This window comes from Macrotis lagotis, chromosome 5 (genome assembly GCF_037893015.1).
Source record: "Macrotis lagotis isolate mMagLag1 chromosome 5, bilby.v1.9.chrom.fasta, whole genome shotgun sequence".
NCBI classification, from domain to species: domain Eukaryota; kingdom Metazoa; phylum Chordata; class Mammalia; order Peramelemorphia; family Peramelidae; genus Macrotis; species Macrotis lagotis.
In genome coordinates, this window is record NC_133662.1 from 8,647,163 (window position 1) to 8,653,755 (window position 6,593).

Genomic DNA, 6,593 nt, shown 5'->3' on the forward strand with positions numbered 1-6,593 from the left:
CGTCATTTTTCTATACAGGAATACATGCAGTTCATCATCATTAAGTCCCTCATATTTTCCCCTTCTCCTACACACTCCATGCTTCACCTGAGTCGTGTATCTGAAGATCAAACCTTCTGTTCAGCTCTGGCCATCCCAACAGGAACATTTGAAATTGCCCTGGTTCATTGAAAGTCCATCTTTTTCCCTGGGAGAGGACATTCAGTTCTGCCAGGTAGTTGATTCTCGGCTGCATTCTAAGCTCTTTTGCCTTCTGGTATGTTATATTCCAAGCCCTGTGAGCTTTTAATGTATTTGCTGCTAAGTCCTGTGTGATCCTGATTGCAGCTCCATGGTATTTGAATTGTGTCCTTCTGGATGCTTGTAATATTTTCTCTTTGACTTGGGAGTTCTGGAACTTGGTTATAATGTTGCTGGGGGTTGGTTTTTGGGGATCTCTTCCTCGGTGGGGGGAGGGGGAATCTGTGGATTCTCTCCATTTCTATTTTGCCCTCTGCTTCTAGGATAGCAGGACAATTTTTCTGTAGTAATTCATTGAAAATGATGTCAAGGCTCTTTTCCTGATCATGACTTTCAGGTATTCCAATAATTTTTGGATTATCTTTCCTAAATATGTTTTCCATATCAGCTGTTTTTTCAATGAGATGTTTCACATTTTCTTCTAATTTTTCATTCTTTTGGTTTTGAAGTATTGAGGTCTGATTTCTCATAAATTCATCATTCTCCCTGAATTCTATTCTTTGTCTGAAGGATTTGTTTTCCTCAGAGAGCTTTCTTATCTCTTTTTCCATCTGGCCAATTTTGCTTTTTAAAGCATTCTTCTCCTCAATAACTTTTTGAACTGTTTTATCCATTTGACCTAAGCTGGTTTTTAGCATGCTATTTTCTTCAGCATTTTTTTGGATTTCCTTGACTAAGGTGCTGACTTTATTTTCATGTTTTTCCTGCATCTCTCTCATTTCTTTTCCTAGTTTTCCTTCTGTCTCCCTCACTTGATTTTCAAAGTCTTTTTTGAGCTCTGTCATAGCCTGAGCCTAATTTCTGTTTTTCTTGGAGTCTTTAGATGTAGGAGCTTGTGCTTCCTCATCTTCAGACTGAGTGTTTTGATCCTTCTTGGGCTCATAGATAATGTATTTCTCAATGGTGTTCTTCTTTTTTCTCTGCTTGCTCATTTTCCCAGCCTTAGCCTGTTTTGGGGGTGCTTCCTGAGCTTTTGGGACTGTCCAACAAGGGTCTCAATGTGTGAGGCTCTATCCTCCCTCCTGGTCCGTGAATGACTATATGTGCCCCCTCCTGCCACGGGGCTGAGGTGGAGGGGACCCTGCTGTTCTATGGGGGGGCCTAGACTGCAATCAGGATCTGAATGTGGTCAGAACCCCAGAGTCCTGTTCCAGGGGCAGAGGACAGAGCTCTGCAGCCTTTCTCTTCACTCCCCTCCCTCATATCAATCTCTCCTGGGGGCTCCTGCTTATGGGCTCCTCCTGCTTCTGTCTCCTGGATCTGGACTGTCTTGGTGTGCCCTGAGGGCTGGGCTTCACATGCTAGCTCTGGCAGAGGTCCCCCTCTACTGTTCCCCCAATTTGTGCCTGGTGCTCCCCGGGGTGTAGATCAGGAAGCTCCCCTGCTGCTGTGAGCCCCGGCTCCCAGCGTCCTAGGACTGCCTCCAGGAGGCTGAAGTTCTTTCGCTCTGGTGGGCCACCCCTCTGGTGGGCCGCCCCTCAAACCTTGGATGCAAAGCCTTTCTGCTCTTTTCCAGGTTACCTTGAGTAGGAGAACTCTATTTTGGCTTTTCTAGAGAAAAGGGCACACTCCAAGTCTCACAAAGGTAGTGGAGATCAAGGAGCTGCTCTGAATTGACAGTCAAGCAAGATTATATGGCCTAGCACAATCCCCTACTCCTCCCTCTCTGTTGACTCATTGGTTTAGTCTTCAGAGTTACATTCTACTTGTGAAAATCTACCCCAGCAACAAAGAAAAGAATGAAAGGTTTTCATAAAATATTACCTCATCATTCAGATGGTGAGAACATCAAAAAGACTTTTAATGACCTTCTATGTCTATCTAAATGAAATAATGTCTGAGTATGCAAGGTCTTCTCCTATCCTCTTAGTCAGTAAAAATAGTCTTATCATCAAAGGAGAGGCTTATGAGCTTCTTTGGAATACAAGGTTTTTCTCATGGGAAAAAGTTTACTATCCTTCTAGTAGTTAATAAAAGTAGTCTTATCAAAAGTTAAGAGAGATAGCCACCTGTTTGGAATACAAGGGGCTTTTTTCTACAGTTTTTTTTTTTTTTGCCAGTCAAACTTTATTAGAATAAATGCTTATGAAAATAATGATACATAAAAGCTTTTCTGATCTGTCTCCACCCCCCCAGGACAGAGCTCTCTCCATTCCCTACCTAGGCTCAGCACTCAAGCCTGGGGGCTCCTGCTTACTGGCTTGCCAGCTTCGTGTTCCTGCATCCAGCAGCCACGGCTGCTGAGTGCCCTGAGGGCTGGGCTTCATGTGCTCTCTCTGCCAGAGGTCCCCCAGCTGATCTTCCGAGTTGTGCCCATGTTCCTGGTGGTGTAGGTCAAGAAATTGCCCCTGCTGTGGTGAGCTGTGACTCCCTGCGCCCTGGGGATGCCTCCAGGAGGCTGAAGTTTCTTCACTCTGTGGGCCGCCCCTCTAACCCCATGGAGCTGAGCCTTTCTGCTATTTTCCAGGTTATCTTGGGCTGGAGAACTGTCTCACTGGATCCCTCTGTGGGTTCTGTCTCTCGAAAACTCAGTTAGAGTCCTTATTTTATAAGTTTGGAAATATCAGAGAGAGAGAGTACCAAAGAGAGGATCCTCTCCTGTTGCCATCTTGGTTCCACCCTCCCATAACAGATTCTTTTTTTTTTTGCAAGGCAAATGAGGTTAAGTGGCTTGCCCAAGGCCACACAGCTAGGTAATTATTGTCTGAGAGGGGATTTGAACCCAGGTACTCCTGACTCCAGGGCCGGTGCTTTATCCACTGAGCCACCTAGTCGCCCCCCATAATAGATTCTTAATAAATACTTATTGATTGATTGATTGATTGTATTGTGATTCTCTCCTACCCCCACTACTTGGCTCTAGTAGATTGGTGCTGCTATTTTTTTAAAAAAACTTCTTTTATCATCTCTGTCTTTTTTTTAAGTAAAATCTTTCTTTTATTTAAAAAAAGTATAAGATCAATGTCCACATTAATAAATTTACTCTTTCCTGAGGAACCCAGTCCCTCTTTCTTTCCCCCAATCCTTCTTCTTTAGAGGCTGCTAACTGTTGCAATGGATGGAATACTGTCTTGGAGTCAGGAGGCTGGGAGTTCAAATACAATCCCAGATACTTGACATTACCTGTGTGACCTTGGACAAGTCACTTAATCCTGATTGTCTCGTATCCATGACCATCTCTAATCATCCTGATTCATGTCTTGCTACTGGACCCAGATGGTTCTGGGGGAATACATGAGATTGTTGACTTAGCGCAGTATCCCTTCGCTCAAATCCAATTCATGTGCTTGTCATGGCATCACTTGCTCTGATGTTGTGGTCTTCTTTGATAATGAAGGACAAACATCATCATCATTATCATCATCCTCTTTAGAACTCCTAGAAATCAGAGGCTATATGACATTTTAATTGTAACTGACATCCTTAGAACACTTTCAAGAACATTTTCATCTATACAACATTTTTAACACATTAATTTACTGTAACCTCACCAAAGTCCTTTTTAGGAGGAGGTGGTGGATGTCTCATTACCTCTCTTTCATAGATGAATAGACTGAGGCTCAGAGATATTGAAACACTTGACCAGGTTCATATTGTTATTGAATATCAGTCATGGGAACTGAACTCCTGTTTTTTTTTTTCTAAAATATTCTTGTTTAAGAGTAAAAATGGGGGGCGGCTAGGTGGCACAGTGGATAGAGCACTGGCCTTGAAGTCAGGAGTCCCTGAGTTCAAATGCGTCCTCAGATACTTATTAATTACCTAGCTGTGTGGCCTTGGGCAAGCCACTTAATCCCATTGCCTTGAAAAATAAAAAAAAAATTAAAAAAAATTAAAAGAGTAAACATGGGAGGGGCCGCTAGGTGGCGCAGTGGATAGAGCACTAGCCCTGAAGTCAGGAGTACCTGAGTTAAATCAGGCCTCAGACACTTACTAATTACCTAGCTGTGTGGCCTTGGGCAAGCCACTTAACCCTATTGCCTTGCCAAAAAAAAAAAAAAAAACAACTTAAAAAAACAGTAAAAATAATTCTCCCTCCTCCCAAAAAATATAGACCCTCATGAACAATAAAGTATAGGTTAAGAGAAAAAATTAAAATTCAAAAAAATAATAATAGGGGCAGCTAGGTGGTGCAGTGGACAGAGCACCTACCCTGGAGCCAGGAGCACCTGAGTCCAAATTTGGCCCCAGACACCCAACAATCACCCAGCTGTGTGACCTCAGGCAAGCCACCAACCCCATTGTCCTGCAAAAATAAAAAACCCCAAAATAAAATAATAATAGTAATAATATAATAATAGTACGGGTGTCCAGGTGGCTCAGTGGACAGAGCACCGGCCCTGGAGCCAGGAGCACCCAGGTTCAAATCCAGCCCCAGACATCCAACAATCACCCAGCTGTGAGGCCATGGGCAAGCCACCCGACTCCATTTGCCCTGCAACCCCCCAAAAATAATAATAATAATAATAATAATAATAATAATAATAATGAAGAAGAAGAAGAAAAATGTGCTTTAGTCTGTATTCCAACACCTCCAGCTCTGTCTTTCCTGGGTGTATCACATTCTTTAGGATAAGTCCATCACAAAAGCTACTTCCATATTTTTCCACTGTTGCCATTGCTGATTGCAACTGCCTCCATTCATACCTTCCCACTACCATATATTATATTTTCTCTCTCCTTTCACTCTGTCCCTCTTCTTAAATGTGCTGTAGGGTAGCTGAGTGGCGCAGCAGACAGATCTCTGGCCCTGGGGCCAAGAGGCCCCAAGCCCACACACCACCCCTAAGGCCCAGCAATCACCTGGCCCTGTGGTCCCAGGCAGACCATCCAATCCCAGCCCCTTGCATTTCAGGCTTTGCAGTATAAAAAGGACCTCCTTTCTGGGCTTCCTTACATTTTGAACTTGTAAATGGCTTTACAAGCCTTTTATTAACCCAGCCCCTCACTGAATTGTCATGAAAAAATTGTATGTGGACATGGAAAGTTTTCCCCCTTTCTCTGATGAATGTTCCTTCAGTGGGATGGTTATACAACAGGCAAGGCCATCAAGGGTAACCTGCCATCTTGGCCCAAACCAAATCACCAGGAGAGAAATCACAAGAGCTGGTAGGAGAGACCACCAGAGCCGGGCCAAGGCCTTCCCAGGGCTCGTAGGCTTGGCCCTCCATTGAGTTTGATCTCCTGGGCCAGCAGGGCAACCCCGGGGCTGGAACTCTTACCTATATAATAGTGTGTGAAGAGGTTTGAAGAAAGACAAAAGTTACTACTAGAATGGAGACCCCTCTCTAATGAGGGAAAAGTTGAAATTTGGAGGGAGTGATGTCAAAACACCTGGAACCAGGGGGGCTAGGTGGTACAGTGGATAAAGCACCGGTCCTGGAGTCAGGAGTACCTGGGTTCAGATCTGATCTCAGACACTTAATAATTACCTAGCTGTGTGGCCTTGGGCAAGCCACTTAACAGCACTTGCCTTGCAAAAAAAAAAAGTAGAAAAAAGAAAAGAAACCCTGATCTTCCCCCCTTCCCCATTCTATAAAGGAAAAAAACAGATTCAGAAAGACTTCCCTGTTATATCTTGGGTGGGTGGATGGCGTAGTGGATAAAGATCAGGCCCTGGAGTCAGGAATACCTGGGTTCAAATCTGGTCTCAGATACTTAATAATTACCTAGCCGTGTGGCCTTGGGCAAGCCACTTAATCCCATTTGCCTTGCAAAAAATAAAAAAAAAATCTAAAAAAAAAAACCCCAGTGAGTTTAACAGAACAGTGAGACTTAACTCTATTTCAACCAAGATTTATTTTGTTATGATTTTTTTGTGGGGGTGGTTTTGGGGCAATGGGGTTAAGTGACTTGCCCAAGGTCACACAGTTAGTAACAAATATCTGAGGTGGCATTTGAACTCAGGTCCTCCTCAGTCCAGACCCTGCTCTGTCCACTGTTCTGTTAAACTCACTGGGGTTTTTTTTTAGATTTTTTTAACCTAGCTACCATTATTAAGGCTTTTTAAAAGAGATACTTGCCTATCGTGTTCAGCTTCTAGTTTCTTGCTTTGAACTGGTTTTTGACTGGATTGGGTCCAGGATCATGAATCCTTCATTCACAATCGATATAAATTAAATTTAAAACCTTGTGGAAGAAATAGGATGTGTTCTTTCAAGAGTATTTCAAAAATCTTCATACTTTCAATAACTATTTTGTCCTGTGGTTCCATGATATTGGGGCAATTTTCCATCACTAGATCCTGTAATATTAAGTCCAGGCTTTTTTTCTCTTCAATGTTTTCAGAAAGTCCAATAATTCTCAGGTTGCCCCTCCTCGAGGTCAGTGGTTTTGCTGATGAAGTATTTTAC